Source organism: Argopecten irradians, chromosome 4 (genome assembly GCF_041381155.1).
Source record: "Argopecten irradians isolate NY chromosome 4, Ai_NY, whole genome shotgun sequence".
In the NCBI taxonomy this organism is placed as follows: Eukaryota; Metazoa; Mollusca; class Bivalvia; order Pectinida; family Pectinidae; genus Argopecten; species Argopecten irradians.
Window position 1 is genome coordinate 45,894,590 of NC_091137.1, and position 27,490 is coordinate 45,922,079.

The window sequence follows — 27,490 nt, forward strand, 5'->3', positions numbered from 1 at the left end:
GCTAAGAGTTTAAGATTCTGTTTATCACATACGGAACAGTCAGTGTTTTGCATGGGTCAATATAATAGCAATTTTAACTGATAGAGAGAAAACTCAATTTCAGCGATTTAAAATTTCTGAGATCTTGATTTAAGGGTATATAGGTTTTTACCAATTTTCAAATTTTTTTTAATATTTTACAGAGCAAACTTTTGCAGTCAAACAAATCGCAAAATTTAGTGATCCCCACAAAAAAATAACTGGCTACACTTTAATTTAAATTCATTAGAATTCATCTTAATTTATTTAGATTGGTGCAATTTAGATGTTTGTTTTTCTTCAACATTTTACTACATACTTTTACTATTTTCTTTTTGACATTAAAAAAAAATTCTGAAGTTGCAACTGTTGAAAGACAGTTTTATAACAACGTTCAGTATAATATAGTAAAACAGGACAGTTATGCAATTGTTTTAATGCATAAATTTTAATGAATGAATTAAGCAATAAATGTTTGACTGTGTCATCTTTATCATGGTCACTAGAGGTCATTATCACAGAGTGGTTAAGGTCACTGTTTTCAAGGGGTTAAGGTCACTGGTTAAGGTGTTTCTGACATGTTACCATGTATACCACTACCTTTGGGTTGTAAGTTTGAAGCCAACTTTGGATTGTGAGTTGAAGCTAACTTTGGGTTTTAAGTTTGAAGCTACCTGTGGGTTGTAAGTTTGAAGCCTCCTTTGGGTTGAGAGTTTGAAGCCTCTTTTGGGTTGAGAGTTTGAAGCCTCTTTTGGGTTGAGAGTTTGAAGCCCACTTTGGGTTGTGAGTTTGTAGCCAACTTTGGGTTGAGAGTTTGAAGCCTTCTTTGGGTTGTGACTTTGAAGCCCACTTTGGGTTGTGTGTTTGAAACCTCCTTTGGGTTGTGTGTTTGAAGCCTCCTTTGGGTTGTGAGTTTGAAGCCTCCTTTGGGTTGTGAGTTTGAAGCCTCCTTTGGGTTGAGAGTTTGAAGCCTCTTTGGGTTGTGAGTTTGAAGCCTCTTGGTGTGAGTTTAGCCAACTTTGGGTTGTGAGTTTGAAGCCTCCTTTGGGTTGAGGTTGAAGCCTCCTTTGTGAGAGTTTGAAGCCTTCTTTGGGTTGTAAGTTTGAGCCACTTTGGAGAGTTTGAAGCCTCTTGGTTGATTTAGCCACTTTGGGGTTTGAACCTTCTTGGGTTGTTGAAGCTTGGTAAGCCCCTTTGGGTTGTGTGTTGAAACCTCCTTTGGGTTGTGAGTTTAAAGCCTTCTTTGGGTTGTGAGTTTGAAGCCTCCTTTGGGTTGAGAGTTTGAAGCCTCCTTTGGGTTGTGAGTTTGAAGCCTCCTTTGGGTTAAGTTTGAAGCCTCCTTTGGGTTGTGAGTTTGAAGCCTCCTTTGGGTTGAGAGTTTGAAGCCTCCTTTGGGTTGAGAGTTTGAAGCCTCCTTTGGCTTGAGAGTTTGAAGCCTCCTTTGGCTTGAGAGTTTGAGTCTTAAGTTATTGCTTAGCTTGAGTCTAGCCTTGTTGCTCAGCTTGAACCTGAAGTTGTTGATTTGGGTCAAGGTCAATGACCTTGGAGAACTTGCTTAGGTAGTGAATAGAGAGTACCTGAAGAGTCTAGGTTGATAATAAGTTTAGTTGTGGTTAAATAACATCAAAATTAGACACAGAATTAGCTAAAATTGATCAGTATTTTGAGCATTTAGTACAAGGTATTGGAGTCTTAAACATAATATTCCTGATGTAACCCAAAGTTGTTTAGAAAATCAGTAGCCTTAAAACTAGAAGTTCTTGAAGCAGTGGGTTAATTAAGCTTATTGCTAATTGTTGCTGGAAAGAGAATTCTTAAAACTGTACAAAAGACACACAAGCACCATCTTAAATATACGAATAATATATTTACCCCTGAAGAAACATTTAGACTCTTCTAAATCAAAGATTACACTAGTCCATTATGAAATTTCAAGGATGAAAGAGTTAGGGGCCCAAAATGTTGGTAAAGGGAGGGTAAACCAATTTTTAAATGGAAGAGAAATGAAATCAAGCTTAAGGCATTAAATGACTGAGAAATTAAACAAATCTTTGATCAAGATTCTGAGGAATTAAATCAGGCTTTGGACTTGTTTTGGCGAAGCTTGTTGAGCATCGTAAATTGAAAGTGTATTGTATTTCATTAAAGTTATAATTATGTTGAACTGTGTGGCAGCTTTTCCACGTCAACTTGTCTGTAACATATGTGGTGCCCCTGTGGTGCCGTCTCATTGTCAGGCGGTGCTGACATTTCTCCCCTCGGCAAATATCAATTGTATCATTTTCAGGGTTCCGCCATGATATGTCTCCAATGATTTATGGAAAACAGAATGTCAACTTCAAAGGAATAACTCAAGAATTTTTTTTTATTGATTATTGGGAATATTGAGTTGCTGTCAACCAATCAATTATTCATTAATAAGTACAACTAATCAAATATTAATTAAATATCCAATTAATGTTTATCAATTAATATTCCAAACAATTGTTTAAAACAAATGGTGATCTTTTTATTGATGATTAAACTCAAAGATGTTAATTGAAAAATCTAATTATGATTTGATTCATAAATAATTACCATATAACTTTTATAATTATAATGTTGAGTTTTCATTTGACAGATACTAGTTAGATAGGTAGTTAGTTAGATAGATGTTAGTTGATAATTAGGTAGTTAGTTAGATAGATGTTAGTTGGTAATTAGGTAGTTAGTTAGATAGATGTTAGTTGATAATTAGGTAGTTAGTTAGATAGATGTTAGTTGATAATTAGGTAGTTAGTTGATAATCCCTACAATTAGATTTCCATGTTCTTGAAAATAGTTGTTATGATGTTAATCATTCTCAGTTATCTGTTGAAAGATTTTTTCTAAGACATTTTTTCCATTATAATTCATTCACCCTGAAGACACATTTGGGCTCTTCTGATTCAAATGGAACAGTTCATTATAAGAGAAGGTAGTTAAGTTGAAGATGGCCTAAAATTAATTCTTCAGTAAAGAACAACATATTTTGCCATATAACAGTTGTTAATACATTTGCTAACAATAACATCTCGATAAATATCCGCATGTGCCAATTATGTTCACTATGACGTCATCAAATAAGCAGTTTCCCTACAATTTTTCCATTCTCTTGAAAATGTTATGGCGTTAATCATTCTCAGTTATCCTGTTGAAAAGACTCTTTTTTTCCTAAGACATTTTTTCCATTTAACTCACCCACCCCTGAAGACACATTTGAGCTCTTCTAATTAATTCAAAGGTTGGAAAAGTTCATTATAAATTTTCAGGGGTGAAATTTTGTTTTGTTCTAAAAAAAAATATATTGAAATTTTGTTTTGTTCTAAAAACATATCCCCAAATTGAACGGCCTGATTGTGGCCTTGACCTTTGACCCATGTTTGTTCTGTTTGAAATTTCATCAGTGTGCTGGCGCCTTTTTATGAGGATGGACAAATTCTAGTCACTCTTTTAATTTCAAGGTAGAATTGGACAGTAATTGCTTTGTAACCCATAGTGTATTGTTAAACACTCTGGTCATGTTTTATTTTTCAGCCTGTTAAGTCGATCATACCTCAACATCTTGATATGTTTGTTCATTTTGTGTTGGTCAAACACTTTTATAAGTCTCCATTTATTTTCATTCAATCAGCTCATTTCATTATGAAAAAAATCATTAATTAATAGATAAAAAAGATTTTTTGAAAATTGTTTCTGTAAGATTAGGCTTCAAGTACTCTTATACTGGAGACAAAATTTCAATCTTCTGTTTTAGTCCATTTTGGCTTTTTCATCAATATTGTTTAAGTTTTTGTCAATTTCCTCTCACATATTGTCTCAGGAGAATTGAATCAAGGGAGTTAACTCTGACTTTCTTGTCAGGGAATATCTGAAAAATAGACATGAATATCAGAAGATTTGCATGGGCATAAAATCAGCTTCTGGAATGTTTCATGATATAATCAGATATTGCTGGGATCATATTCTTATAAAAGTGATGTAACAGTGATAAAGTTGATATCTTCTTAAGCTGAGAGGAGGTTCTGTTATAAAGATGGTGTTGATGTAGCAGACGACATTTGGATGGAGGAACAGATAGGTTTTTGTGGCTTTTATCATTCTTGTGATAAAAAAAAAATTACATAGATTGGAGAAATAACAACAATAAGCATGTAATTGTATAAAAGAATTTGGAATAAATTAAAGAAGAATGTTTCCAAATATGAAGAAACATTATCACCCATGTTTGACTTTCAACTAATTCGGATTAAACTTGAAGCATGATCATGATGATGCATGGATGACCAAGTTTTAATAAAAAAGATACATATTTGAAAAAGGATATATATGTTATTATTTTTGAAAAAAAAAAGTAAAAATCATTAAATCTTCAGAAAAAAAATTGGAATATGTTCTGGGTTTTTTTATCATAGACAAAGATGTTTTATTAAATTGAAAAAATTGTCTTCCCTTTAGAACAGATTACATAAAAAAAAAAAAAAAAAAAAAAAAAAAATGCCAATGCTTGAAATGGTTTCAGAGCTACCCATGGGAAATATAAATAAATGAATCTTTATTACTGAAACAAGGAAGTTAGAAAACTGTTATACAAGATTTAGTGGTTCATATTCTATCAAAATCTCCCAGAAGCTTCATCAAATAGGCTTTCTTCAAAGAGGATGTTTTGTTTTCGGTGGAAATTTCATGTCTTAAATATTACCTGCGCAATATATTGCTCCCTTTTAGCAATTTGTACACAGTTTGTCTTGATTTATCTGGAGATATAAATAATTAATTTGACTTTTGTAATATTTCCAAACATAAATCTGTTGTTGAAATATATTTAGACAGCCATTTGTCATATCCTTGCTGACACAGAATGCCTTTCTTAATGCAGCGATAAAGCTAAGATTTTATCGTATTGTGCAAAAAGTATGGTCTTTCTCGACATTTAATTTCCCAGGGATTTGCGAGAGTGTATGCATGGGAATATGGTTTGTCAAACAGTTTGTTGTCTATATTCACAAAATATTCATAACATATTCAAACAGTACAACAGCCAAAGTGAAATTAGTGCAATATTAATTTAAAGTGTATTTTATTAAAATTTGTAAATCATGGTTGTGATTAAAATATTTAAAGATGTCATTAATCATGATTTAGAACCTTAGAACAAATTTTCTTTGAAATTATATTAACTAGTTATCAGTTAAGACTTAATGCAGGAGACACTCCATTCTCATTGGAAGTGTTAACTTTTTTAACCGTTTCATATATAGTATCTTATCAGTTTGTTTTATTTTCATCTTAGGAATTAATAGATATCAAAAACACGTTTAATTTTTAAGAAATGTGAATATTTGGTCATATCATAATATAAAAGTACCGTATTCAACCCAATAAGCGCCCAGGGCATTTAAAAAATTTAAAAAAAAATGTTAATTAGACGAAATTATTGCAAAGCTATACAGTTTTTGTTCTTTATTTATGCCTAGGCAATTGAAATTAATGCCTGAAAAATGGGGAGGGGCGCTTATAGGGACATGGACGCTTATTGGGTCAAATACGATACACGTATAACAACAGTAATATCTATTCCTCGAAAAGGTTTCTAGCAGATGTGTGTAATATGTGTATGTCAAACTATACATAAACCACAGTAAGTTCATTGGTCCCCCCAAGGTTCATTATATCTCATTACTTAATTTTGTTGATCAGATTTTCAGAACCGTAATCAACATTCCCTAGCGAAACCGCGAAAAAATAATCCCCGTAAAAAACTTACCGGATTTGCAGTATTGCGCACTATTATCAGTAAAAGTTTTTACTTTCAGAATATTTTAATTGAAACCAGTCAGATAGGTATGCCATTTCTGTAAAAGTACATATGTCGCTGTCCCACAATGCATTTATAAGCGTTGCTATGATAGTAAATGACCGTAAATCTCTCGATGCTTCGTGATCCGTCTGCAACTGGTGACAGGATGCATTCCATTTGGTTCGCGCTTCAGCTGTTTTGTTTGATTCAGGTCATCGTGCAGAAAAATAATTGCACAAAAAAATGCGCCCTTGATTTACTTATACTAACAACATGCAGTCTGATGTCTTGTACTATGACATGCATTGCCATGCTTAATGTAAAGGCTCTGACTAAAATTGGCAATGGCTGTCGTCTGCTGTCAAAAGCTTGCCAGTGTATCGCACATTGTCTGTCTACAATGATTATGGGTCCATGCATGTGCATTACACACTCTGGAACTCAAGTGATATTGCTTTCGATGTAGATATAGATATCGGTTTCATAGAGGTACAATCGTGACGTAAAATTTGTGATATTCCTTGATGCTCGCTGACTTTGGTCGAGAAGGTAACCCGATTACAGTTATGACAAAACAGGCGACCATTTCCCACCCTTCGTTTGATCTCCACTTAAGTATAAGCATTCTGATGTTAATACACATTTGGCTCTGTGTAAAGGATATTCTTACAGAATCATCCAAAATTTTGTAGAGACATTTTTGATGGCTGACAACTGAAGTGCTACAGATTCACTGATGTGCTATCAACAAGATCTGTTACAAATTAGAGTCGATATATCTCCGAAAATCTTACCACCCACACCAGAGCATGCTGGGAAATGATCAGCAGACATAAACATTAACCATAACACAGTCGAATGATATTATTTTGATTTCTTTTCTGACCCATACACAACACAACTACCTTTATATATTTACATTACAACATTCTTATTTTTGTAAAGCAATATTGCCGTGTGCGATTTTCTTTCAGGAATTTCACAGGCAATAAGAAATCACAAAAACAAATTGCTACGAAAATGCAGTAAATTAAAAATCCAGAAGTCTAGATCGCGAACTTAAATCTCCGCTAAAATATACAAAAATGCAAAAATAAGCCACCGTGTCAATAATTTTGTTTTGCAGTATTAGCCAGAAATAAGTTATTAATGAAAACACACCTTACAATCTGCTCAGATCGTTAATTCAACATTGTTGTAAAGGTCAAAGTTCAATATAGGTCATCATAAGTTACAGTTATATAGAGTTTGCAAAACAGGGGTCATAGGTCAAAGTTCATTCACAGTTGTAGTTAAGGTTTACAACATATTTCATAGGTTAGAGTTCAATAAAAAATTAGAGTAAAAAGTTCTCAATATAAAATCATATTTTACATTTCAAAAGAATTGTGCAGTTTATCTTTTAATTCATTTTTTATCATTTTTTTTCTCTCCCTTTTCAGTTTAGAATGTGATGTCAGATATTCAGATGAAACCATGATATTTTGAAATTCACTGTGAATGAATTTTAAATCTTTTGAAAATGTGAAGAAATTAGAAAAAAATAAATAAATACAAAAAAAGGAAAAAAAAATTTAAAAAAAGTATTTGCTCCCTTCAGCATCACCTGTATGTGAAATGGAGCTCTAACATATCCTGGCACGATCAATTGATTTAAATAGAACACGGAATTGGAGATAGTGGTAAAGCATTGGTTTATTGCAGCAAGGTGTTGGAGATCGTATTCACTGATATTTTCCTTAATATAACTTCGGTGATCAAAAGTTGTAAGACCATTGATGCGTATCTTTGTGGTTTAGGTAACTGCGGTATCTGTGATATCTCTTAAACCTACTAATGGAGAAACGGAATCATTGGAGCTGGGAAAAAATACCTGGAATTTAATGCCTTATTTCACCTTTTCGTGACAAATGAAGATTTAAGTTATAAATGGTTGAATTAAATTTTGTCATATATTTAACAAATAATTAAAGACTTTTCATGTCACGAATTAATAAATAATTGAATTAAATTTCATCATATGTTGAACACTGATTTAGTTTCCATTTCTCCAAGTAATTTTGTGATATTTCCAATAGATTCTGTCGGTATCTGACACCTCACTTAATCAAGTATTACAAGGATAAGAAATAAATTCAACCTTGATTTAATCATACGTTATCTAGAAATGTCATATTTAAAATTTGAAATACACATAAATGAAATTACAAGTTATGGGTGTTTAGATTAAAGACTCCCTGATGGTAGGTAAGTGGTTCTATTGATTATGGTGTCAGAGTGACGTAATGAATTACCAGTGGATCAGGATTTCTTTAAAGATGCTCCACCGCCAACAGAGCATAAATGATATTCATCAGTTGAACAATAATTGGTGTTTGATCATGTATATATATGTCTAATTAACACAAAAAATAATATAAAATAATTTATTTCGCCTTTGGTGCATGTGCAATCAGTACTTCCTTCCATATAGGATATAGTGACACGGAATTTTTTCGGGATGCAATTAATTATTTTTCATATTTTTAACTTGAAGTAAAATTAGAAGCTCAAACTTTTCAATGGTGGTAATGATGTAAAGTAAGTAACTTTTGTAACTGAAGAAAAATACTAAATCGTCTGGTCCTGTTTTTGATAGTGCAAAAATACCATTTTTCAGCGGTGGAGCATCTTTAAAAAGTGATGTTTCAAAAATTAAAATGGAAGTTACAAAGTCTTAACTATAAACTGTTACATAAGTATATTAGCTCATATACACAAACTAAACATCTTTGATTACGTAGAGCTTCCGATGACTACTGTCCATCTTGCTCACGTTAATTGTTGACGCTAGTTGGCATGGTTACTGTGAGCAATATCGTTTAAAATTGATGAAATTTGGTTATAAAGATAAAAACTATAAATATTTTAATTAGATAGGTGAATTAAATTTCCCAATGATCATAAATGGATCAATGTCACTTTGGATTCTGTTTGCAGCTAATTAATAAATAAGTTAATAAATTAATAAATAATCAAGATAAATAAGAGAAATTTATGGTGTAACAGTAAATAAGTTTCACATAATTCTGACATAATATGGTGTTTATGATCAGATTTATTTAATGACTCGCATCAGGATGGTTGTGGATTATGAAGCATTGAACTGCCTTCAGTTGGCAGTTATTGTAGGATGAATGCCAACTGAAAGTTCAATGTTTAGATAGAAGCAAATTCAACATGACTTGCTAGATAAGATTTCTGAATAAATCTTTATGGATATTTCATTTCTATATAGAATAAACATGTTTTAACAAGAAATATTGAACAACCCTTTCAGCAGCCATTTTATATGATCACCAGCATGACAGTTTGTGATGTTTTTACAATATGACGTCATTAAAATCTGCTGGTTGTCATGCATATAAGACTTCCAATCTAATGGTATTTGGTAAGATTACATGGCATGACTGCTATGAAAGTACAATATTAAACTTGACCATTCAACAAAAATCATAATACAACATATATCCACAACATATATCTATTAGATAAATAAATTGTAAAGTTAGTGCAATATCTTCACATGGCAACCCCATGCAGTTTTATGTTACGGCCTCGATCGTCATGGAGATGGGTTCAAGACTTTTCTCTGTCACAAGCAATGCCGAGAAATATCAATGTAGATGCAGTGAATTTTTCCTTGGCTCGTATTTAATCAAAGGCAGCCTACACAAAATACCTACGATCACTCCGTCCATTGGACTATTCAGATCAACCATATGCAATACCGTCCGGAATGTCATATTTTCGATGTGGAGTTATGGGCACACGAGGGGAGGTTATTTGCTTTTCATCAACAGAGTTTTGCCTTTATAATCGCGATGATAAGTGCCACATTGTCGGGATAATCAAAATCATATGGGATGCTACAGAAATTGGCCATGGTTGATGCAGAGAGGGAGGGGAGGGGGTGAGGGTGGGGGAGGGACTAGGACGGACAGTCTGTTTGGGGTGCATGCATGGCTAGACCTGACATCAGACAACAATTGATTTGATCTGTCATTGAAGATTTTGGCAGATTTTTTTGGTCATTTATCAGGTCACATGCTGTCCCTATCAAACTGAACAATCTCTATGTGGTCAAGGCTGTAGCCTACGGACAATGCACAAGTATGGTATCAAGGTCATTTGAAACTGGGGGTCATGGTCAAAAATAACTTTTGTTATATGAATTTTAAACTTTGATGCCATGTGCACTGCATATTTCTGTATATGTTCTAGAGTAGTTTCCTTGGGTAACCACCTATTGGTTGAGTAGAAGGTGTTTTATTTCCACACAGCAAATCTGCCAGCAGTGCCAATAACAGTTCTCTGGTTTGTCATATATATTTATTTATCCTTTGTGATTATTGAGCATATGAAAGTGATTTACTCTTTCAGAAGAAATGGCGTATGATGTGGTCCAATATTCCTGCTGTGCAGATTCTTGGTTCATACATGTAATGATGTATCCACATGTGGATTATTACGCGTGTGCTGGCATGTGTGGTGATGTGTTTGAGGACTAAACAAAGAAGATTATTGGGGCATGAAACACATTTTTTTTTGCATTTCTGGGTCTGATGTTAGAAAGAAAAATGATGGAGGGTGGCAAATTATGGAAATGGCTGTTGTCATTTGATGTTTATGGAGATTGTATTAGTAGATCTTACAAGACTAATATAAATGGAGTTCAGGTGTACTGTTGGTTATATGTAGTATGACCTCGGTCTATAGTCCTGATATTCGCTGTAATTGCAGCAGACACAGGTCTTGACTTTTCGTACTGATTGACGAAAGAACTTTTCCACTCGGTTGAGATGTACTGAGAAAACTGCACGTTGAAAAAAAAAAAAAAGATAAATAAATAACATCCAGAGAGAAGGATTAAAAAACATCATCAAACATTAAAGAAATATAAATGTCTTTAACAGAAAATTTCAGCGAATCTATTTTCTTGAGTGCCGCTGATACAAAGTAGTTGTCGGCGACAAAGATTTTCAGCGAGAGAAAAAACTTTGATTGGAGTTGTGATTAATGAAAGGAATGTCCTTGTGAGTAAATAGAGCTAAATGTTTCTTCCGAGCTCTATGGAATTAAACCATCAAGCTGGTTCCTCCTCTATAGCAGTGACATAGGGGGACTTTGGTACACACCCATATTTTTCCCATTACACCTAATCTGCGGCATTAGTGACAAAACCGTCCATTATCATTAGTTCTGATGGATGTAGAACATGTGCGGGTGCCAAGAAAACGTTTCTTCATGGAAATGACATCTACAAAAATCAAGCTTAGGAATTTACGGTGATTGTATGATTGAGGGCTTCTCATCTCTAAGTTTATGTAGATTCACGACAAGGATTTTGTGACATCACTTTTTTTACGTTTTGTTAATAGATTTACGGCAATTGGACTTACGGCAAGCACTTTGTGCCTGTTATTATAAATAAAAGATTTTGTGATGATTTACTTTTATATACTGAAGATATTTCACACATACAATTTATATTTAACCATCTGAATATTTAGATGGTCAACTGCCCGATCATCTGTGTTTTCTCTGGAAACTACAGTTTCTACCTACTCTAAAGAACCCTTGCATGCTTGCATTCAGACCATCAAAAGTGATTTGCTCGAGTTCTATAACTTATTTCAAAATCATTTTAAAGTAAAACTTTGATAATTATTAATCTGGAGATTCATCAATTCTTATTTAGAAATTGTTGCCATTTGTCCCCCTTGTATTTTGTTGATTATCCCACCTGCTTTTCGTTGATTATCTCCCTGTTCTTTGTTTAAATTTCCATTCTTGGATCAATTATCTCCCCTGTTTTGCCTTCCTTTCCTACTTGTGTTGATTATCTCCCCTGTTTTGTGTTAAGGTAACTCTCTATCCTGTGTTGTTAAACTTGATAATTGTTGGTACCACATGTGAGTTATGGCCCCTGTCCTCAGAAAGTTGTCTCCCCTGTGTAAATTGCTTCCCTTTATTTATAGGATTGATTTCTATCCTGACTGCTCCCTTTGAAGGCTTCACTAGCTTGACCTGACCTTGTGCACCATGTGCATTCAATTACAACACAATATAAATAATCACAAGGTATTATGTTATTGGGAGGAATGGTGACTTGATGCAAAAATTTGGCAACATGCCACCTCCAGCATTAGCAAAATAGAAAGTATTGGAGGAGAGAATCTATCCCATTGTCGTTGTCACAGAAGTGTTATGGTTCTGGGATGAGGGTGAGAGGCTAAAGGAGAAAGATAGAAATATAATAATCATGGGGTAGGGCTAGGAGTAGTGGATAGGGGGAGGGGCCTGTGGGGGTAAAGCAGGGGAGCGGATGGTTAGGAAAATATAAAATAAAAGACTCCTTAAAAGAAGTGTATTATTTAGAATAGAATTTTAAATATTTAAAGGGGGATTTATCAAAAATGTTTGTCTTGTAGATATCTGATGGGATTGTGTATGACATTTGTATTTAGTTCTGTAGTTGTAGGTGGCCCCGTTGAGGGGGGTGGGGGCATTGCTTATACATACCTGGTAAACAGACCAAGTAATGATGGTACTTGAGATTTTGTGGGTTATTGTCCAATGACTGCAGTACATCTGTGTAATAAGTAGCATAGTTGTTATACATATGGTTATTAGTGTAATTAATTAGTGAAGGGGCCCATCACAGGGGGAAATAGTGTAATAAATTAGTGAAGGGGCCCATCACAGGGGGTAATTGGGTAATAAATTAGTGAAGGGGCCCATCACAGGGGGGAAATAGTGTAATAAATCAGTGAAGGGGCCCATCACAGGGGCAATAGTTTAATAAATCAATGAAGGGGCCCTCACAGAGGGAATTTGGTTATTAGTGTGATAAATTAGTGAAGGGGAATTACAGAGGAAATGTGGTTATTAGTGTAATTAAAAAGTTAAGGGGCCCTCACTAGGGGAATTTATATCTGTTTAGTCTATATTAACAAAGTTTGATGAAAACCTGTGGACTACCTATCATATTCATTTATCCCAAGTCTATTTCAACATTCAATCTAATCTTCTACATGGAGGTATATATAGTGTTGTGGAGTTATTCACTGTATAATAGTGTTAGACTAGACATATATCATACATGTGCATATTCTAGTAAATTATCATGCATGTTTATTATGAAGGGATATGCATACCCCGTTAGGTACCTCCCTGAATGGCTGACCGTTATACAGTATAAGAGTATTTTGCTAGCCAATCATCATTCCTGAATCTGATTACAGTAATTAGTGGGCAGTATTGGTGTTTATTTTCTGGACCTTGAATTTTATTGTTTACTGACCTTGTAAAGTACAAGATGACCTTGACCTTCTTCACCTGACATTGTGACATCCTTGACTGTCTTGCAGAACATGTCATTTCTGTTGCATCCCATCCCAACCTAACATTGGAGGTCGGGGAATTGGTATGTAGCAGACATATTCAGGTGGGTATGAAAGTTTTGATTGTTGATATCATGAAAATGGTTTGTTTATTTTAGTGAATTGATTGATCTATTAAAGGACTCCGGTAGCCAGTAATTCTTAATGCTTTTGACTGTAAAACCTCCTACCCTCACACTAACCACTGGGCCGCGTCCCTGCTGACTGTCATGTGGAGGATGTGTGTAGGCAAACTCTCTGTATTTACTCGGATCATGGCTGATCTGAGTAAGTCATGCTATACGTCTAGTATCCACAATCGGCACGCTTCAAATCAATACAATTTCCTCTGATTAAAAACAACTTACTAAATTAGCTTTTCCGAAAATATATTCTTGAACATGCAATTCAAATTGATGACATGTTTCTTCATTAGAGTGTCAATAAAAATCAGTCCTTTTAATATGTTTAAAAGCTTTTTTTTCTCTGATCTACTCAAGCATCAACATCTTGCTGGAGCAGGTCATACGTCAAGGTCAAAGAGTGCAAATGAGAAGCATAGTACATGACACTAAGGGTAGGTAAGGAAAGCACTGCACGGCTCCCTAGGGAATCAGCTTTTATTATCATACGGGTCATACAGGCGATTTCTTGGAAAACCCTGATCTTTGGTTGTTCCCGAGACAGAAAATGGAACCCTCGTCTCTGACAGCCAATTTTCCTACACTAAACCAAAATTTTGGGCTAGGTTTAAAGCTGCGAGTACTTTCCTAACTTTGTTATTACATGACGTTTTGTGGTTTATATAAGCAAATGTATTTATCGATTCGTACACAGACATATTTCTAATGGTAATCTGTGTTTAAGTTCAGTTTCCAGAAAGGCCTCCAAGAATGATCCCGATACAAGAGATTGATTTGAAAGTACAAACATTGTACAGTGGCCTATATTCAGAGCTGTTTTAATTTCGTTAATTTGTGGATTCAACTTACTTCGCGAAAGTTAATAATACCTTGCAGAATTTTTCAAATCATAAGAGCAAAGTACATGTTGTCACTTAAATAACATATTCAAAGACTACAGTGTGATTCTCGAAAATAAACCCTCGCGAATAAGTTCTGAATATTAAACCGCCAAATTTAACAACTGTGCAAAATCTAAGTTCAGAAGGATTCCATTCTGGTCTCTAATGAAAATGAATAATTAACACACCTGTTGGCATTTTTAAATTTTGCTAAAATTTTCCATCTTGAGACATTTTGATATCTTCTTTCAAATAGTGTTGAAGAATTTTCCTCGAAGCATTCACAGCCTGAGCTTTCTCTGATTTTGGTATTTTGTCCATACCATTCATATTCCATTATAGATGTGCCCGCATGTACATATCTAATTCTGACCAGAACTGTCAATAGTAACAGTACACCCGGGATTTGTTATTGGATTTCATAAAAGTTCAAATTATCAAAGAAAAAAATTGATAGCTCATACTTGACAAAGATCGTCAAGGCATTTTCTTGTCCATAATTTGAGTTCATGTTTCCCCCGGTAATAAGGATCCCGTCGTATCTGAAGCCCACTGTCTATCACAATTATTACTTTATGGCATGTTGGCTTTTGATAGCGGTCTGTTGTACTATTGTACCTGTATGAGTGCCCTAATATCGAAATATGTTCTACAGGGTGCTGCCAAAGCTGATTCAACTCTTCCACCCCTGAAATTTCATAATGGACCGATCTAGTCTTTGATTTAGAAGAGCCTAAATGTGTCTGCAGGGGTGAATGACTTAATCAATGGTGGCTCTTTTGATTGAAAGAAGTAAAGGTTTATTCAACATAAATTGGAAATATCCAGGTTTAAAGAATTCCTGGTTTGTTTTTGACAGTATAGCAGAAGACAGTTGGGGCTTAGTTGATAATTTGTGACCATACAATGTGACTGCATTGTAGGCAATGACAGATTTTCGCTAATGGATGTTTGCTGTGGTCTCTATATATTATATACAGTTAAACTAGTCTACCTAAATCACAAAAAAGTTAAAAGAAAAAGAAAAAAAGGTCTTTATGTTTCTTAGTGGTCTTTATGCATTGGTCAAATTGTGTTGAAATTGATCATTTGGAATCCCAAGAAAACGTTCTTTGAAATAAAGCAGGGGGTCTTTATACAGAGGTGGTCTTTACTCCATATTTGCCTTTCAAATGAATAATACAGAAATTGCAAATCTGGAAGGTTTGGGACTGAGCATGAAATAAATGTTGGGATTATCCGAGGGTCCAATTAAGAAATCTGCAGAAATCACAGAAGCAAATGGTGATTGTTTTCATAATTTAAGAATGTTTCTTTTCCAAACATTAAAATTAGTACAAGATGAGCTGATTATCTGAATGCTTGGAAATGGACATATTGGGAAATGAGACGTAACAGTAGACTAAACATCTGGACAAGGCTAACGAGTGAAGATGGTCGCACACTTATCTCATTAGCATAGCTGTATTAATAGGGGGGAGGGAGCTGGTCCCAGGGGGAGAGGGTACTTACAGCTGTATTAATAGGGGGGAGGGGGGGAGCTCGCCCTAGAGGGAGAGGGTGTTTATTCTGCTAATCTGGACCAGTTTCCATAGATCAACATGGCTGCTTGTTGACAATAGAAACAAGATTTTGATTATCTTTACTGGGGTCTAGTAGTGATATATTATCATCTATAGCAGTGTTATTGACACCGTTTATAGATGCATTATGACCAAGGTTGGATACCCATATCATTTGCATTATGACCAAGGTTGGATATCCATTTCAGCTTCCCCATTATACTGATCCGGCATCACCACATATGTTAACTTTATCCATTTGTCTTTATTATTATCATCAATGCCAGAACATCTTGCCATTACCTGACTTACAACTATTTCAACATATGACAAACATTCAAAAATTCCCATGATGGCGACCTACTAGATGTTGTCAAGGGGGTTGTCTGCAAATAAGACCCCCCCCCACCACCACCACCACTTTTGACCTTTATTTCTCCTCTGGATGGGAGCTATTTGCTGGGTAATATGTTTCATATATAAATTGAAAATATAATCATTTGCACTCCCAACAAAAGGAAACATTTGTTTTAACTTAGGTTTAATTTTGCTAGGTTCAGTTCCTGGCCAGACTGGTAATTCCCAAATCTTTAAAGATATATGTTAATAAATCTGCAATATATGTGCATGCTTGTATTACCTTAAGTTGATGTGCAGTGCAATACCAAGGTTGATATTAGTGCAATACCAAGGTTGATATTACGAGGGGTTCATTTTGTGTTATAAATCTTGTAATGGTGATAATTTCTGAACTCTACAGTTGTAGTGATTGATAATTCATTCACCCTAAAGTCACATTAGGCTCTTGATCAAAGAGTAGATTCAGGGGACAAAGGAAAAACGGTCTTAATACACAGGTTGTTATATGTTGAAATTGTCAATGTAGGACCCTAAGAAAGTGGTCTTATGAAGCAGATGGTCTTTATATAGAGGTGGTGGCTAAGACAGGTTTTGCTGTAAATGATTCATATATATATATATTGTTTCCATTTCGTGTGTTGCAGACCTCTCAATTGGCATTTGACCTTGACCTACTTTCACACGACCATGCCCAGATGGATACGAAGTACCACCTAACCAGTTTGTCCTTAAGTGCCAAACTATCCCACCTGTGACACTTCCAAATAAGGTGAGTCATTATTTCTGTTTGGCACTTCCATATAAGGTGAGTTTAAAATATCTGTGACACTTCCATATAAGGTAAGGAGTAGCATATCAGCTGGACACTTCCATATAAGGTTGTATCATATAGCTGTGACACTTCCAAATAAGGTTTTATCATATAGCTGTAACACTTCCAAATAAGGTTGTTTCATAGAGCTGGACACTTCCAAATAAGGTAAATTAATTCATATAGCTGTGCCACTTCCAAATAAGGTTGTATCATATAGCTGTGACAATTCCAAATAAGGTAAATCAATTCATATAGCTGTGACACTTCCAAATAAGGTTGTATCATATAGCTGTGACACTTCCAAATAAGGTAAATCAATTCATATAGCTGTGACACTTCCAAATAAGGTTGTATCATATAGCTGTGACACTTCCAAATAAGGTTGTATAAGGTTGTATCATATAGCTGTGACACTTCCAAATAAGGTTGTATCATAATTAGCTGTGACACTTCCAAGTAAGGTTGTATCATATAGCTGTGACAATTCCAAATAAGGTAAATCAATTCATATAGCTGTTTCACTTCCAAATAAGGTAAATTGAATCATATAGCTATGACCTGTCATTTCCAAATAAGGAAAATTGTGAAGTTTCATCATGAATACAAACATAACTTAATGAAAGTATTTTACGTAGAAATGTTAAGAATGATTCAGCTACTAAGTCACGTTACTGCATGAGAGAAATGGTAACATTGTGAACTGTCTTTTGTAGATTTCATTACTGTTTTAAATGATTGTACAAACGACAACCACTTTTACAAGTTAAAACCGTCGTTGTTTTATCTATCTAGGACTACTACCAGTGTCGATGAAATATATCATTATTGATAAATGGACGTCTCTTTAGCTAAAACTTCTAAATTAAATATCAAAATACAAAAAATATGAATAGAAATATGCATTGATGAGAAGGCAGTGAGGAAGATTTTCATAAAATTTTATTGGTTTGAATAATTTTGAATTCTCACATTGGCTGTTCTAAAGAGTAAAAAGCTATGTTCTTCCTTTGGTCCTGTTTTGCTCGTTGTTGACAACTACAGAAATTTTGAATTGTGTAGGGAATGCAAATTGTGTTCTGTGAAAAACATGGGAAGACTAATTACCGATAGGAATTGTCTCCAATGATGCTGTTGCTGGAGGTGTGATCTGGGGATTACTGAGAACTAAACAGGTGTTAGTTATCAAAAACATTACTTCTCCAGACTCCCCAAGTCAAACATGTGACCTAAATTCCGCAAAAATATTGGTTTCTGTCACCGAGGCGTTCATCTTTATTGTACAGCTGTAAAAATGCTGAATATCGTGGAAGACATCAAAACGTCTTTCTAGTGTTCGATTTGAAGGCAGTTGTAATTCAAGTGAGCTCTAAGGCCCTGGTATTCTCCTTAAAATGGCGAATTGTTTTCAGCATCGTAAAACATCTGCCGTCCAAAAGGTATAAAGTGTATAGAGTAGTTAGGGATATTGGGTAAACTTAAATAATAGTGTATGATCATTTAATTCTGAAATTTTCACGATTATGACTTCGCTTTAATGTCTGTTGGTATGTTCTTTAAGAAATGTCAATTTCTTTTAACCTTTAAATATTACACATAGAGACTTATATTATTTTACAATTAAATGTTTTGTAAGGACTTTAAAGGGACTAATTGTATTTATTTTTCTGTTGATAATGTAAAGACTGTGCTGTAAAATCAAATAAATATAAGTACAGATAGTACCCAATTCAAAGTTTGAATTCTTAATGTTTTATATAACAAAAGCAAAAATTAACAGTTGTTTAAATTGCCTCATGCTTTGTTGTATGTCTCGCGTTTTGAAATGTTAAAACATTTGATTGCAAGTGATCTAGCTTTAATTGCGTCTGATTTGAGTTTCAATAAGTAGTCTTTTGATTGGTTGAGATTACAAGTTTCTGATTAAATAATACAGAATTTTAGTATTCAAAGTTACAATCAATATTCTGATTGGTTGAGTTCACTCATTTCTTATTGGTTGAAAATTCTGGTTTCTGATTGGATGATATTGAATTTGAGCATTCAAAGCCACAATCTTTATTCTGATTGGTTGAGTTAATTAGTTTCTTATTGGGAAAAATGAATGGCTTTATAGGACTCGGTCACAGTCAATGTTTCATTTCAATCTGCGAAGATTATGCTAAGTGAATTTAAAATGCACTATTAGATGTAAATTATTGTTTAATTTCAAAATGAAAGTGACTTTTTATTGATCTTTGGTGACTGGATTTGTTTTATGACATATTATATCCAGTTTTCAATAGTTTCCTTTTCAAACCAGTGAAAAATCAACCATTGCTTCTTATACAACGTAAGAAATTTCTGGAAATATTCATGTTTTCCTTGTATGGAATTCGTGCTCTTGAATTTTGTTCTTTTCTGAGGAAAATGTCTCCATCTAGAACATATTTCGCCTTATGAAGAATTTATGTATATATTTTTTATAGGATTGAAAATTTTAAGCCCATGAATTTGTTCTTTCTATGGAGTATTTTTCCATTTCTCCTGATAATTTTTTTTCTGATATACATGGAGCTTGTGTCCTTGACTGGTGGATGTAAAAGAAGACCTATATTGAGCCCATCAGACAGCTATATGGCAGTTCATGGCAGGTCAAGGTGTAAATTGACAAAACATAGAATTATAGGACCACATCGTATTCAGTAGACGTATATTATGTCCATAATATTGCCAATTGTCCAATGATACGGCCAGAACTCATGATTCTATGTGTCCTTAAGGATTACGGCCTGTGTCGTTACATCAGAACGTATTTGCCATGGGAATCCACACTTTATAATATTCGGAATTGGCTTTGCACGTTGAGACAATACTTATATGAACAATGATATAATTACATAGCTGTGATATCAAAATATTATCAAATAATACCATTCTATGTAGAATAAAGATCTGAACTTTGACCTTGTATATCCATGGAGATTTTGATAAGTTGGTGACATCAGAAATAATGTAATATATAGCTTAAAAATTACTCCTGTGGCTCTTGGATGTGAACATTACTTTATCTGGAGTTATAGCCCTTAGTTTTGTAAAATGAAACCTTTCCTTTTCTCTGTGTGTATTTTAAATTTTGATGCCCTCATAAAATTGATGAAAAAGAATGGTTACTTGTTACATCTCTTCTCTTGCTCATGATTCTAATATTAATTTCGGATTTCAATTAGGATCTCTTCAAAAACTATACATGGTTTATCGCCGTATTAGAAACTCGTGTATGTCCACAAATAGCATATTTAAGATGGATTAAGCCATTAAGATGGATCGTCATTTCATTCAGTACTTTTACCTATGATCTTGTCCAGAAAGACATTATGGCATATGATAAATGAATAGTGAATTACTATACCTAGATAGACTTTAAATCATCACATTTGGGCTTTCCAAGAATCCGTCAATTCTTCGACAGTTGCTAATTCAGGATTATAAGAAATCTATAGATTGTTATACAAAGACTCTGGTTCCTATATATATGTTGGTTGATTTAGGTAATATATCATGTTTTAGGTTCAATCAGCATTCTGTTCTGTGTGTCCATCACAGGCGAAATCGTTAATTGGCCGTTAGGTCAAGCATCTGATCCAATCAGATAGCACCGATCAGATAGATGTTAACGAGTGCGAAATCTGTGGTGACAAAATGTTTTATATTCTCGACCCCGGAATTATTGAGTTTCACGATGGCTTTTTATGTTGGCGATATATAAGGAAGTGCCCATTAAGGCGGCAAAAGCAAACCACGATTTTTTAGAACATTGTTAGCTTTATATTATCATTAGCGTTATGAAATATTGCCAGGAAAATGTGTTGTTTGTGCGAGCATGCTGACAAAGTCTACGGCGGACGTGGTTTGTAAGACATATGACTGGGTTAACTAGGACTTTATATATTTGCCTTGTCATGTGGCATTTTATCCTGTCATATAAGCACTGATGCCTTTAATTGGATTGAAGTTCTTATGAAAATCAATAAAACAGTATACATTGATGTATGAAGGTGTCTTTTTCTGAAGATTTCCTGATTAACGGATTATGGCTTTGTTTTGATTTTTTGTTTCAAATTTTTATCACAACTTACCATATTTGACCCAATAAATGCCCACCCATCCATGCAGGGAGCTTGAAAATATAAAGGGGTGCTTATTATGATCAAATTTGGGTGAACATTTCACAAAATTGTTGAATAACTTAGAATTATTTGAACTATCCAATGATATTTCAAATGATTCTTAGTTCATCATTTCATGCAGTGTGCATAGTCAAGGAATTTTTTAATTAGAGAGTTGGCATTTTTATACCTCTGAAAATAATGATGATATGTGAAATCTACAGTTTTAGAATCGGAGACCTTTTCAAGATTTTGCTAAAACAAGTTAGGTTACATATATCTGCCCATCCCAGTATAAAAGCTTGTTTAAAGACTAACATTTAGAGTTTCTTAATAAAGAATAATTTCCACTAAGGTATATAGTGAAAACAATCTTATAATTTTTTGGGCCAAAAAGCTGAAAACTCTACAGTATGTGGAAAACTTAACTTCCTTCATTGTTTTTTTTTTAAAAACTTTGGATGAAGATTTATATGAAACATTCCGAAATAGGCAAGTTCGAGCAAGCCACCGTACTACTGAAACTTTCTAAAAACCATTTAGGGAGTAGTATTTGTCTTCAAACTTGCAGGCAGAAAAATAAATGTGTTCGAAACACCTAACTCTGTGGGGAAAGACACAATTTCTTTAATGTTGAGGTAAAAACCTGCACTTTTTTTTTAATGAAAAAGCACTTACAGCATGATAGAGCGAGAAGCACAGTTGTATTTTAACCTTTCCAACAGAATGTTGTTTACCGAGATATCACGAGTGTTAAGTGAAGTGAGGTAATATGTAGAGTACCAAATACTGAAGTGCTTAATGCTTACAATGGATCGAGGAAAATGCTAACAGGTTAAATTAAGATTTATATCTAAACCTCCCAATTACTGAGCTAACAAGTTTGATTAGAATCTTGGTAGAAGCATTAGAGAGCTTAATAATGAACGGGCCAGATATATATATATACTTGACTGTAATTCTGCTTTGTCTTAACTACATCCATTTTCTTTGATATTGGTTCTCGCAAAGGTGTGTTTCTTTAATGTATATCAAAGTTTGAGCTTTTGACCAGAACCTGAAAATTACACCATTATCAATGTTAATTTAATAATTTAATGCTCTTTCTGAATCTATATTTGTCGTGAAATTCAAGTTGAGTATCTTGAAATAAAATCACTGTGATTTTTGATAAAATTATCAAATTTTCCTGGATTGATATAATTTGGACACGAAATAAATATTATCTCCATTTTTCGTGTTTTTGTGTTAACTGCAACAGTTACACAGAATCAATGAGGAAATGTTTTTTTCTGTTGGCTAACTTTCGTGTCGGAAGTCAAAACATTAGTCGTCCTTGTAAAACAGCCGGTCAGCTCATCTCTCTGGAGACCAGCTATGAATCGCCAGTAGATAATAGTTTAAATCTGTGGCTCGCTCACAAGGTCTTCTCTGCGTGGATTTATAACCCTTGTCACACTGACAATTCTGGCTTCCCAACACACCCGTCTAATGCTGAGGATGTCGCAGTTACTGAATCTAAAAGCAGGTTTTCCGATTGTCACCAATCCCGTCTACGGAAGACAGATAGCGGACATACAAAATTTTCCTCTTCCAAATCCAGCATGGTTCATCTGTTTTCATTAGGTCCATGTCCAATGTATCAGGTGGCTCGACCAGTAAATTGTGGTTATCATCTAATACTCACGAGCTGTCCGACACATCCAAACTTGTACATGATTGGTTGATGCTCAGCTGTGATTCCAACAGTCAGTGACCTTGTTGCATGAACACTATGTAGTTCCCCAGTAGCTAGGACACCAATTTCATAATGCTGTCCAGTTTAACAAATTCAGTGCCTAATGATATCAGATTAAACTATTGTTCCCTCCAAAAGACTACAATAGTTAATGAAATTCATTATGTCTTTAAAAAAAGATAGGCACCAGATGCAACTTTGGTCAATTTTGAAAGATATAACCATGAAATATGTCACAATATTGCCATCAGCATTCACAATATTGCCATCAGCATCCCCTGAGCATTCCTGAATATTCACCAGCCCTCTTTGACTATATGATTCTATAAAAAAAAAAACACTGTAACCATGGCATCAAAAGCTTGTATATCCATGTGCTTCGTTAGTTGCTGGTTTATTGTCTACATAACTGCATCGTTAGTTACTGGTTACACCTACATAACTCTGCTTAGTTAGTTACTGGTTTATGGCCTACATGACTCTGCTTAGTTAGTTACTGGTGCTACATATCTGCTTATTAGTTACATGGACTTTAATCGCTACATGACTCTGCTTTAGTTAGTTACTGGTTTATCGCCTACATAACTCTGCTTAGTTAGTTACTGGTTTATCGCCTACATGACTCTGCTTAGTTAGTTACTGGTTTATCGCCTACATGACTCTGCTTAGTTAGTTACTGGTTTATCGCCTACATGACTCTGCTTAGTTAGTTACTGGTTTATTGCCTACATGACTCTGCTTAGTTAGTTACTGGTTTATCGCCTACATGACTCTGCTTAGTTAGTTACTGGTTTATCGCCTACATGACTCTGCTTAGTTAGTTACTGGTTTATCGCCTACATGACTCTGCTTAGTTAGTTACTGGTTTATCGTCTACATGACTCTGCTTAGTTAGTTACTGGTTTATTGCCTACATGACTCTGCTTAGTTAGTTACTGGTTTATCGCTACATGACTCTGCTTAGTTAGTTACTGGTTTATCGCCTACATGACTCTGCTTAGTTAGTTACTGGTTTATTGCCTACATGACTCTGCTTAGTTAGTTACTGGTTTATGGCCTTACATGACTCGCTTAGTTTTACTGTTATCGCTACATGACTCTGCTTAGTTAGTTACTGGTTTATCGCCTACATGACTCTGCTTAGTTAGTTACTGGTTTATGGCCTACATGACTCTGCTTAGTTAGTTACTGGTTTATCGTCTACATGACTCTGCTTAGTTAGTTACTGGTTTATCGCCTACATGACTCTGCTTAGTTTAGTTACTGGTTTATCGCCTACATGACTCTGCTTAGTTAGTTACTGGTTTATCGCCTACATGACTCTGCTTGTTAGTTACTGGTTTATGGCCTACATGACTCTGCTTAGTTAGTTACTGGTTTATCGTCTACATGACTCTGCTTAGTTAGTTACTGGTTTATCACCTACATGACTCTGCTTAGTTAGTTACTGGTTTATCGCCTACATGACTCTGCTTAGTTAGTTACTGGTTTATCGCCTACATAACTCTGCTTAGTTAGTTACTGGTTTATGGCCTACATGACTCTGCTAAGTTAGTTACTGGTTTATCACCTACATAACTCTGCTTTGTTAGTTACTGGTTTATGGCCTACATAACTCTGCTTAGTTAGTTACTGGTTTATCGTCTACATGACTCTGCTTAGTTAGTTACTGGTTTATCGCCTACATAACTCTGCTTAGTTAGTTACTGGTTTATCGTCTACATGACTCTGCTTAGTTAGTTACTGGTTTATCGCCTACATAACTCTGCTTAGTTAGTTACTGGTTTATGGCCTACATGACTCTGCTTAGTTAGTTACTGGTTTATCACCTACATGACTCTGCTTAGTTAGTTACTGGTTTATCACCTACATGACTCTGCTTAGTTAGTTACTGGTTTATGGCCTACATAACTCGGCTTAGTTAGTTACTGGTTTATCACCTACATAACTCTGCTTAGTTTGTTACTGGTTTATTGCCTATATGACTGCTTCTTTAGTTACTGGTTTATGGCCTACATAAACTCTGCTTAGTTAATTACTGGTTTATCGTCTACATGACTCTGCTTCTTTAGTTACTGGTTTATGGCCTACATGACTCAGCTTAGTTTGTTACTGGTTTATCGCCTACATGACTCTGCTTAGTTAGTTACTGGTTTATCGCCTACATAACTCTGCTTCTTTAGTTACTGGTTTATCGCCTACATGACTCTGCTTAGTTAGTTACTGGTTTATCGCCTACATGACTCTGCTTAGTTAGTTACTGGTTTATCGCCTACATAACTCTGCTTAGTTAGTTACTGGTTTATGGCCTACATAACTCTGCTTAGTTTGTTACTGGTTTATCACCTACATGACTCTGCTTAGTTAGTTACTGGTTTATCGCCTACATGACTCTGCTTAGTTAGTTACTGGTTTATCACCTACATGACTCTGCTTAGTTAGTTACTGGTTTATCGCCTACATGACTCTGCTTAGTTAGTTACTGGTTTATCGCCTACATGACTCTGCTTAGTTAGTTACTGGTTTATCACCTACATAACTCTGCTTAGTTAGTTACTGGTTTATCGCCTACATAACTCTGCTTAGTTAGTTACTGGTTTATCACCTACATAACTCTGCTTCTTTAGTTACTGGTTTATGGCCTATATGACTCTGCTTAGTTAGTTACTGGTTTATCGCCTACTCAACTCTGCTTAGTTAGTTACTGGTTTATCGCCTACATGACTCTGCTTAGTTAGTTACTGGTTTATCACCTACATGACTCTGCTTAGTTAGTTACTGGTTTATCACCTACATGACTCTGCTTAGTTAGTTACTGGTTTATCGCCTACATGACTCTGCTTAGTTAGTTACTGGTTTATCACCTACATGACTCTGCTTAGTTAGTTACTGGTTTATTGCCTACATGACTCTGCTTAGTTAGTTACTGGTTTATCGTCTACATGACTCTGCTTAGTTAGTTACTGGTTTATCGCCTACATGACTCTGCTTAGTTAGTTACTGGTTTATGGCCTACATGACTCTGCTTAGTTAGTTACTGGTTTATTGCCTACATGACTCTGCTTAGTTAGTTACTGGTTTATCGTCTACATGACTCTGCTTAGTTAGTTACTGGTTTTATGGCCTACATGACTCTGCTTAGTTAGTTACTGGTTTATCGCCTACATGACTCTGCTTAGTTAGTTACTGGTTTTTTCGCCTACATGACTCTGCTTAGTTAGTTACTGGTTTTGCCTATATGACTCTGCTTAGTTAGTTCGGTTTATCCCTACATGACTCTGCTTAGTTAGTTACTGGTTTATCGCCTACATCACTCTGCTTAGTTAGTTACTGGTTTATTGCCTACATGACTCTGCTTAGTTAGTTACTGGTTTATATTGCCTACATGACTCTGCTTAGTTAGTTACTGGTTTATCGCCTACATGACTCTGCTTAGTTAGTTACTGGTTTATCGCCTACATGACTCTGCTTAGTTAGTTACTGGTTTATTGCCTACATGACTCTGCTTAGTTAGTTACTGGTTTATCGCCTACATAACTCTGCTTAGTTAGTTACTGGTTTATGCCTACATGACTCTGCTTATTTAGTTACTGGTTTATCGCCTACATGACTCTGCTTAGTTAGTTACTGGTTTATCGCCTACATGACTCTGCTTAGTTAGTTACTGGTTTATCGCCTACATGACTCTGCTTAGTTAGTTACTGGTTTATGCCTACATGACTCTGCTTAGTTAGTTACTGGTTTATTGCCTACATGACTCTGCTTAGTTAGTTACTGGTTTATCGCCTACATAACTCTGCTTAGTAGCTTATCCTAATACTTAGTTAGTTACTGGTTTATCGCCTACATGACTCTGCTTAGTTAGTTACTGGTTTATCGCCTACATGACTCTGCTTAGTTAGTTACTGGTTTATCGCCTACATGACTCTGCTTAGTTAGTTACTGGTTTATCGTCTACATGACTCTGCTTAGTTAGTTACTGGTTTATCGCCTACATGACTCTGCTTAGTTAGTTACTGGTTTATTGCCTACATGACTCTGCTTAGTTAGTTACTGGTTTATCGCCTACATGACTCTGCTTAGTTAGTTACTGGTTTATCGTCTACATGACTCTGCTTAGTTAGTTACTGGTTTATCGCCTACATGACTCTGCTTAGTTAGTTACTGGTTTATTGCCTACATGACTCTGCTTAGTTAGTTACTGGTTTATCGCCTACATGACTCTGCTTAGTTAGTTACTGGTTTATCGTCTACATGACTCTGCTTAGTTAGTTACTGGTTTATCGCCTACATGACTCTGCTTAGTTAGTTACTGGTTTATCGCCTACATGACTCTGCTTAGTTAGTTACTGGTTTATCGCCTACATGACTCTGCTTAGTTAGTTACTGGTTTATCACCTACATGACTCTGCTTAGTTAGTTACTGGTTTATCGCCTACATGACTCTGCTTAGTTAGTTACTGGTTTATCGCCTACATGACTCTGCTTAGTTAGTTACTGGTTTATCGCCTACATGACTCTGCTTAGTTAGTTACTGGTTTATCGCCTACATGACTCTGCTTAGTTAGTTACTGGTTTATCGTCTAC

The 27,490-nt window shown here is 35.0% G+C and overlaps 1 protein-coding gene across 1 annotated transcript in view; it reads left to right on the forward strand.

Annotated features, from left to right (window-relative positions):
- The window catches only part of LOC138321833 (poly(rC)-binding protein 3-like), a 223,302-nt gene that overhangs the window by 109,315 nt on the left and 86,497 nt on the right, over nucleotides 1-27,490 (forward strand). Inside the window, exon 5 of the mRNA XM_069265822.1 lies at nucleotides 16,851-16,975. The gene's annotated coding sequence lies outside the window, so the exon portion shown is untranslated. The remainder of the gene's footprint in view (nucleotides 1-16,850; nucleotides 16,976-27,490) is intronic.